The following is a 9041-nucleotide window of genomic DNA, read 5'->3' on the forward strand; positions in this document are numbered from 1 at the left end:
CAGTAGCATGTTATTTAGTCTTCATGTGTTTTTGTATTTTTTAGTATTTTTTTTCTTTAATCGATTTATAATTTTATATCATTGTGGTTGGAGAGGACACTTGATATTATTTCAATCTTCTTAAATTTACTGAGACTTGTTTTGTGGCCTAACATCTGTTCTATCTTGGAAAATTATCTATGTGTACTTGAAAAGAATGTATATTCTGTTGCTATGGGATGAAACACTCTAAAAGTATCAATTAAATCTATGTAGTTTAGTGTGTGATTTAAGGACACTGTTTCTTTATTGGTTCATTGGTGTCAATGGGGTGTTAAAATCCCCTACTATGACTGTATTGCTGTCAGTCTCTCACTTTATCTCCATCAATATTTGCTTTATATCTTTAAGCTCTTCTGTGTTGGATGAACAAATGTTTAGTAGTGTTATAACCTCTTGTTGAATTGATCTCTTTATCATTACATGATGTCCTTCTTTCTCTCATAGTCTTTGTTTTAAAGTCTATGTCATCTGACGTAAATATTGCTATGTCAGATTTTTTTTTTTATTTCCATTTGCTTGAAATATCTTTTTCCATCCTTTTACTTTCAGTTTATGTATCTTTTGATCTGAAGTGCATCCTTTGTTGATGGCATATCTTATCCATTCAGTTGTCCTATGTCTTCTGATTGGAATATTTAATCTATTTACATTTAAAGTGATTCTTAATAAGTACATAGTTACTGCCATTTTATTACTCATATTTATGTTCCTTTTTTTCTTCTCATTCTTCTTCTTAAAGAATTCCCTTCAAAATTTCCTGTAATACTAGCTTGGTAGTTGTTAATTCCTTTAGCTTTTTCTTGGCTGAGAAGATCTTTATCTGCCCTTTGATTCTAAATGTTAGCTTTCCTGGTTATAGTAATCTTCATTGTAGGTCCTTGCTTTTCATCACTTTGAATATTTTGTGCCAATGCCTTCTGGCCTGCAATGTTTCTGTTGAGAAAGCAGCTGACATTGTTATGGGAGCTCCCTTGTAATTAACTAGCTGCCTTTCTCTTTCTACTTTCATGATTTTCTCTTCGTCTTTAAATTTTGCCATTTTAATTATGGTGCTTCTTAGTATGGGCCTCTTTGTGTTTTTCTTGCATTGAAAACACATTTTAAAAATCTAAAATTAATAATCTAAACTTTTAGATTAGTAAACTAGAAAAATAGAGCTAGTTAAATTAAAAGTAAGCAGAATAAAAGAAATAATAAAAATTAGATCAGATATCGATAAAAGCGAAAACAGAAAACCAATAAAGAAAACAATAACACCAAAAGCTAGCTTTATGAAAAAAATCAATAAAGTTGATAACCTCTACCCAGATTTAGTAAGAAAAAAGAAAACATGAATTACTACTATCAGATATAAAAGAGGGACCATTATTACTAATTCCATGGCCATTAAAAAGATAAGAAAGGAATATTCTAATTACCACGCTTTTAGTTATTCCACAATTTAAAAAAATCATTTAAAATAAAAAGGACTATTCTAAGCAAATCTATGCCCACAAATATTAAAACTTAGATGCAATAAACCAATGGGTTTTATTTTATTTTTTACTTTTTCAATTAGAGTTGACATTCAATAATATTTTATATTAGTTTCAGGTGTACATAGCGGTGATACATTTATATAATTTACTAAGTGATGCCTCCGATTAGTCTAGTAACCACCTGGCACTACATATGCAAAGTTATTACAATATTATTGACTATATTCCCTATGCCATACTTCACATCCCCATCACTGTTTTATAACTACTAATTTGTACTTCTTTATTCCTTCACCTTCTTCATCCTGCCCTGAAACTCCCGCTTCCCTCTGGCAATCATCAGTTTGTTCTTTGTAGCTGTGAGTTTGTTTCCATTTTGTTTGTTTGTTTCTTTTGTTCCTTAAATTTTACATATGAGTGAAATTATATGGCATTTGTCTTTCTCTGTCTGACTTATTTCACTCAGCATAACACTCTCTAGGTCCACCCATGTCATTGCAAATGGTAAGATTTTATTCTTTTTTATGGCTGAGTAACATTCCATTTTATATATACATGTACCACCTCTTCTTTACCCAATCATCTATTGATGGGCATTTAAGTTGCTTCCATATCTTGGCTATTGTAAATAGTGCTGCAGTGAACATAGGGTTGCATATATCCTTTCAAATTAGTGTTTTGGTTTTCTTTGCATAAATACCCAGAAGTAGTATTGCTGGGTCATGAGATAGTTCAATTTTTAATTTTTGAGGAATCTCCAAACTCTTTTCCATAGTGGCTGTACCAATTTGTAATCCTACCAACAGTGCATGAGGACTCCCTTTTCTTCGCATCCTCACCAACCCTTGTATTAAGATTTATTAATGATAGCTATTCTGACAGATTTGAGGTAATATCTTGTTGTGGTTTTAATTTGCATTTCCTTGGTGATTAGCGATGTTGAACATACTTTAATATGTCTATTGGCCATCTGTGTGTCCTCTTTGGAGAAATATCTATTCAGGTACTTTGCCCATTTTTTAATTAGATTGTTTGTTAGTTAGTTAGTTTGTTTGTTTTTGATGTCAAGTTGTATGAGTTCTTTATAAATTTTTGGATATTAACACCTTATCAGATGTATCATTGGCAAATGTCTTCTCATACTCAGTAGGTTGTTTCTTTGTTTTGTTGCTGCATTTCTTTGCTGTGCAAAAACTTTTTAGTTTGATGCGGTCCTATTTGTTTACTTTTACTTTTCTTTCTCTTGCACAAAGATATATCAGAAAAAAATATATTACTAAGAGCAATGTCAGAGAGTTACTGCCTATGTTTCCTTCTAGAAGTTTTATGATTTTGGGTCTTACATTTAAGTCTTTTATCCATCTCGAGTTTATTCTTGTATATGGTGTAAGAAGGTTGTCCAGTTTTACTGCCCAGTTTTCCCAACACCATTTATTGAACAAACTGTCTTTACCCCATTGTATAGTCTTGCCTCTTTTGTAATAGATTAAATTGCCATATAGGCATGGATTTATTTGGGGCTCTCTATTTTGTTCCATTGATCTATGTGTCTGTTTTATGCCAATACCATGCTGTTTGGATTACTATAGCTTTGTACTACAGTTTAATATCAGGTAGTGCAATACCATCTTCGTCTTTAAATTTTGCCATTTTAATTATGGTGCTTCTTAGTATGGGCCTCTTTGTGTTTATCTTGTTTGGGACTCTCTACACTTCCTAGGCTTCTATGTCTGCTTGTAAAAGCATGACTGCTTATAAAAGCTTTATTCACAATGATCAAAATTTGGAAGCAACTAAGATATTCTTTCATAGAAAACTGTGGCATGTACGTACATTGGAATATTTTAAGCAATGAGTGTCGAGGCACAAAAATGACATGTAAGAAACTTAAAGGTATGGAGTTAAATGAAAGTAGCCTAGAACTGCTCAAAAATAGTTTTGTGTTTTTTTTTTAAAAAAAAAGCTTAGCAATTAAAAAAAAAAAAGTGAAATAGAGGGTATGTCATAGGAGTAATGAGCCCAACAAAATCTCTGACCACAAACATACAAGAGTCAGATGGTAATATCAGCAGGTAAAAATAAATTTTATTTACATAACATCAAGTCCATTCTTCTAGAAAATCTGCTGGTTTTTTTATAGTGCCTTTGCGCACTATAATCATGACCTTGAAATAGAATATAATGAAGCCTATTAATTGGTGTTCTGTTTTATTCAGTGACCTTGATTTTATTTGCCATATGTTGTGGGTGCATTTCAACACAATAAGAGTGGTAAAAAAAAGGAGTCTCATAAAAATGACTCGTAGATTTTATTTTTTTTATCTCTTGGAAGGATTAAGCTAATGTTTCATAATAAAAATAACTTTCTTCCTATGAATATTGGGTTAGGAGATCCTGCCAGTGGTTTCTCCTAGATAAGAATAAATACTTTTTCAGAAAATTAGAAAAATTGAAAATTTTGTTTTTTAAGGATTAGTTATACTGCTGTAATGTGTACACCCCATATGTTATTTTGAGGCATGATCAAAAAATTAAGAGTACATTTATAACAACTGAATACAGCACAAGACTTTATTGCCCCTATGGAATATATTTTTCTAAATATATAATAAATAGAGACTTGTTTGACATGAAAAAATGGAATAAAGTAAAAATATTAAATTTCTTTGATTTTCATTAAAAAAATATGTATTCCTTCATTGTTCATTCACCTAGTATATTTTTCAACCAACATTTATAGGGGTTTGCTACACTACAGGCTAAAAACACAAAGTAAATAAAACATTATTCCTGTGACTGAGAAATTCTAGTCCAGGGATGAGTGGGATGGAGACTTAACTGGATAACTATCTTGCAAATATGATAGTGAGATCTATAATAGAGTGATGATATAGTGTTCTGGGAAGGACAGGAATGCTGGAGTAATTGGTTAGTTATGATTATCATGAGGGAGGAAAAGGACTTTAGGAAACAGAGATCTTTTACTTATTTATGAAAAGCTATCAAATATAGGGAAGATGTGGCTTAAACATGCTGAATGAAAATGGTATATGCCAGTGATTGTAAAGTAACTTTTAGGCTTCTATTCCCTCTATTAAATCCACTCTGTGAAGCTAGTTCTTCTCTAGGACTTGGTCAAAAAAACTTTATGGGCCCATGACTTCTTTGGTCACTCTTTGTTAAAGTGTTCTATAGTCACGTTATGTCCCAGACATAATATTGATTAAATATGCAGTAGCAAGACATAATCAAACTACATACCTAATTTAAAATTGAGGCTTCTTTTTCCCTGGGTTCTACAAGTGAGGAAGGATGCAATCGTCGGTTTCTACTTTCTTCTCATTTAGCCTCTTTATTCCTAATTCCCATCTCACTAACCATGATTTCTGACACATCTAAGGATGGAGTGGAAGGCGTTGGAGAAGCTGGGAGAAGAAGTCTTTTCACCTGACCTGACTACTCTAAGGATTTAGTTGTGGCATTCCCTGGGCATGGCCTATGTGCCCGCCTCTATCTTATAGGTGTTTTGACAGGCACTTTGCCGACCACATCCCTTCATGTTATCTTTCTGAAAAATAATTTAATGATATGAATAAAAAGTTAAAATCTTTTGCATAAATAGGGTAACTTATCCAAAGCTATCAAAGAAAGTATAGTATTCAATAATAAAAAGATGGTTAAATAGGATATAGCCACAAGATAAGGTATTATATAACCATTCAAAATAAAAAAAATACCAGCAACTTTGTTCTTATTTCTCAAAATTGCTATGGCTATTTGGAATTTTTTATAGTTCAATATAAATTTGGGACTATTTGTTCTAGTTCTATGAAAAATGCCACTGGTATATTGATAAGGATTGCACTGAATCCATAGAATTTTGACTATACTGAAATATAAAATGAAGTTCTCTGCACATAAAGTTATATGTAATATGATCCAAATTTTGTTCAAAAATATGGGAACTATAGTCAATAACATTGTGATAACTTTGCACAGTGACAAATGGGTAGTAGAGTTAGTGTGGTGATCACACTGTACAGTCTATAAATGTCAAGTCACTATGTTGTACACCTGAAACCGATGTTATTTGTCTCCATGAACATAGTATATGTTTCCATTTATTATTATCTTCTCTAATTTTTCTTCAATGACTTATAATCTCCTCAGTTCAGGTATTTTACCTCCTTAGTTTAATTTTTTTCCTAAGAATTTTTTGATGAAATTGTAAATGAGATTGTTTTCTTAATTTCTCTTTCTGGTAGTTTATTATTGGTGTATGAAAATGCAATGGAATCTACAGCTGTGCTACCCTGAACAAGCCCTATCCCGTCTGATCTTGGAAGTTAAGCAGGGTCAGGCCTGGTTAGTACTTGGATGGGCGACCACCTAGGAAGACCAGGTGCTGTAGGCATAAAAAATAAAAAAATAAGAGATTGTAACCTGACAAGGTCCTTGCAATCTGTGAGGTCAATCAAGGGTTTCATCACCTTAAAAAAAAAATACAATGGATTTCTGACTATTAATTTTATATCCTGCTTCTTTGTTGAATTTATTTATCAATTTTACTAGATTTTTGGTGGAATCTTTAGGGTTCTCTCTATATATGACATCTGCAAGTAATGAAGAAGTTTTACTTCTTCATTTCCAATTTAGTTGCCTTTTATTTCTTTTTGTTTCTGATTGCTGTGGCTAGGATTTCCAATATTATGTTGAATAAAAGTGATGAAAGTGGACATCCTTGTCTTGATCTTAAGGAAAACACTTTAATTTTTCCCCATTGAGTACAAAGTTAGCTCTGGGATGTCACATACGGCCTTTATTATGTTGAGGTATAGTCTCTCTATTCCCACTTTGCTGAAAGTTTTATCATAAATGGATGCTGGATTTTATTGAATGTTTTTTCTGCATCTATGGATGTAATCATATGATTTTTATCTTTCAGTTTGTTAATGTGGTATATCACATTAATTGATTCGTGGATGTTGAACCAGCTTTTGCATACCAGGAATAAATCCCACCAAATCATGTTGTATGATCTTTTTAATATATTGCTTAAATAGGTTTGTTAATTTTATTGAGTATTTTTGCATTTTTGTTCATCAGGGATATTGGTGTAATTTTTTTTTCTTTTTGTCATGTCTTTGGTTACAGGATCATGATAATGGTGACCTCCTAAAATGAGCTTGGGAGGCTTCCCTCTTCTTGAATTTTTTTAGAATAGTTTTAGAAGCATAGGTGTTAATTCTTCTATGACTATTTGGTAAAATTCACCTATGAAGCCATCTAGTCCAGGACTTTTATTTTGGGGAAGTTTTTTGATTACAGATTTGATTTCTTTAGTACTAATCGATCAGTTCAGATGTTGTTTCTTCTTGACTTAGTCTTGGAAGATTGTATGTTTCTTGAAATTTCTCCATTTTTTCCAAATTGTCCAATTTGGTGGCTTGTAATTTTGCATAGTATAACCCTTAGTATTTCTGTGGAATCAGTTGTAACTTCTATTTCATTTCTGATTTTAGCTATTTGGGTCCTCTCTTTTTTTTCTTGATGAGTCTGATTAAATATCAATTATGTTTATCTCTTCAAAGAACTAGCTTTTGGTTTTATTGATCTTTTGTGCTGTTTTTTTTGAGACTCAATTTTATTTATTTCTTCTCTGATCTTTATTATTTCTTTCTTTCTACCCACTTTGGACTTTGTTTGCTCTTCTTTTTATAGTTCCATTATGTGTAAAGTTACATGGTTTATTTGAGGTTTTTCTTGTTTCTTGAGGTAGGCCTGTATTGCTAAGAATTTCCCTCTGAAGACTATTTTCACTGTGTCTCATAAATTTGGAGTTGTCGTGTTTTCATTATTTGCTTCAAGATATCTTTTAATTTCTTTCTTGATTTTATTGTTAACCCATTCATTGTGTAGTATCATGTTATTTAGCCTCCGTGTGTCTGCATTTCTTATTTTTTATTTTTTTTGTTATTAATTTCTAGTTTTATACCATTGTGGTTGGAGAGGACACTTGATATTATTTCAATCTTCTTAAATTTACTGAGACTTGTTTTGTGGCCTAACATCTGTTCTATCTTGGAAAATTATCTATGTGTACTTGAAAAGAATGTATATTCTGTTGCTATGGGATGAAACACTCTAAAAGTATCAATTAAATCTATGTAGTTTAGTGTGTGATTTAAGGACACTGTTTCTTTATTGGTTCATTGGTGTCAATGGGGTGTTAAAATCCCCTACTATGACTGTATTGCTGTCAGTCTCTCACTTTATCTCCATCAATATTTGCTTTATATCTTTAAGCTCTTCTGTGTTGGATGAACAAATGTTTAGTAGTGTTATAACCTCTTGTTGAATTGATCTCTTTATCATTACATGATGTCCTTCTTTCTCTCATAGTCTTTGTTTTAAAGTCTATGTCATCTGACGTAAATATTGCTATGTCAGATTTTTTTTTCATTTCCATTTGCTTGAAATATCTTTTTCCATCCTTTTACTTTCAGTTTATGTATCTTTTGATCTGAAGTGCATCCTTTGTTGATGGCATATCTTATCCATTCAGTTGTCCTATGTCTTCTGATTGGAATATTTAATCTATTTACATTTAAAGTGATTCTTAATAAGTACATAGTTACTGCCATTTTATTACTCATATTTATGTTCCTTTTTTTCTTCTCATTCTTCTTCTTAAAGAATTCCCTTCAAAATTTCCTGTAATACTAGCTTGGTAGTTGTTAATTCCTTTAGCTTTTTCTTGGCTGAGAAGATCTTTATCTGCCCTTTGATTCTAAATGTTAGCTTTCCTGGTTATAGTAATCTTCATTGTAGGTCCTTGCTTTTCATCACTTTGAATATTTTGTGCCAATGCCTTCTGGCCTGCAATGTTTCTGTTGAGAAAGCAGCTGACATTGTTATGGGAGCTCCCTTGTAATTAACTAGCTGCCTTTCTCTTTCTACTTTCATGATTTTCTCTTCGTCTTTAAATTTTGCCATTTTAATTATGGTGCTTCATAGTATGGGCCTCTTTGCGTTTATCTTGTTTGGGACTCTCTACACTTCCTAGGCTTCTATGTCTGCTTATAAAAGCATGACTGCTTATAAAAGCTTTATTCACAATGATCAAAATTTGGAAGCAACTAAGATATTCTTTCATAGAAAACTGTGGCATGTACGTACATTGGAATATTTTAAGCAATGAGTGTCGAGGCACAAAAACGACATGTAAGAAACTTAAAGGTATGGAGTTAAATGAAAGTAGCCTAGAACTGCTCAAAAATAGTTTTGTGTTTTTTTTTTTTTAAAAAAAGCTTAGTAATTAAAAAAAAAAAAAGGGAAATAGAGGGTATGTCATAGGAGTAATGAGCCCAACAAAATCTCTGACCACAAACATACAAGAGTCAGATGGTAATATCAGCAGGTAAAAATAAATTTTATTTACATAACATCAAGTCCATTCTTCTAGAAAATCTGCTGGTTTTTTTATAGTGCCTTTGTTCACTATAATCATTACCTTGAAAT

The 9041-nt window shown here is 31.8% G+C and overlaps 1 protein-coding gene and 1 pseudogene across 6 annotated transcripts in view; both read left to right on the plus strand.

Moving 5' to 3' along the window:
- The window catches only part of RGS7 (regulator of G protein signaling 7), a 525681-nt gene that overhangs the window by 432837 nt on the left and 83803 nt on the right, over nt 1–9041 (plus strand). The gene's annotated exons all lie outside the window — the stretch shown is intronic.
- LOC112472788 lies at nt 5816–5934 on the plus strand (annotated as a pseudogene).

The sequence above is a fragment of the Pteropus alecto genome, unplaced genomic scaffold (genome assembly GCF_000325575.1).
Source record: "Pteropus alecto unplaced genomic scaffold, ASM32557v1 scaffold279, whole genome shotgun sequence".
Taxonomy (NCBI): domain Eukaryota; kingdom Metazoa; phylum Chordata; class Mammalia; order Chiroptera; family Pteropodidae; genus Pteropus; species Pteropus alecto.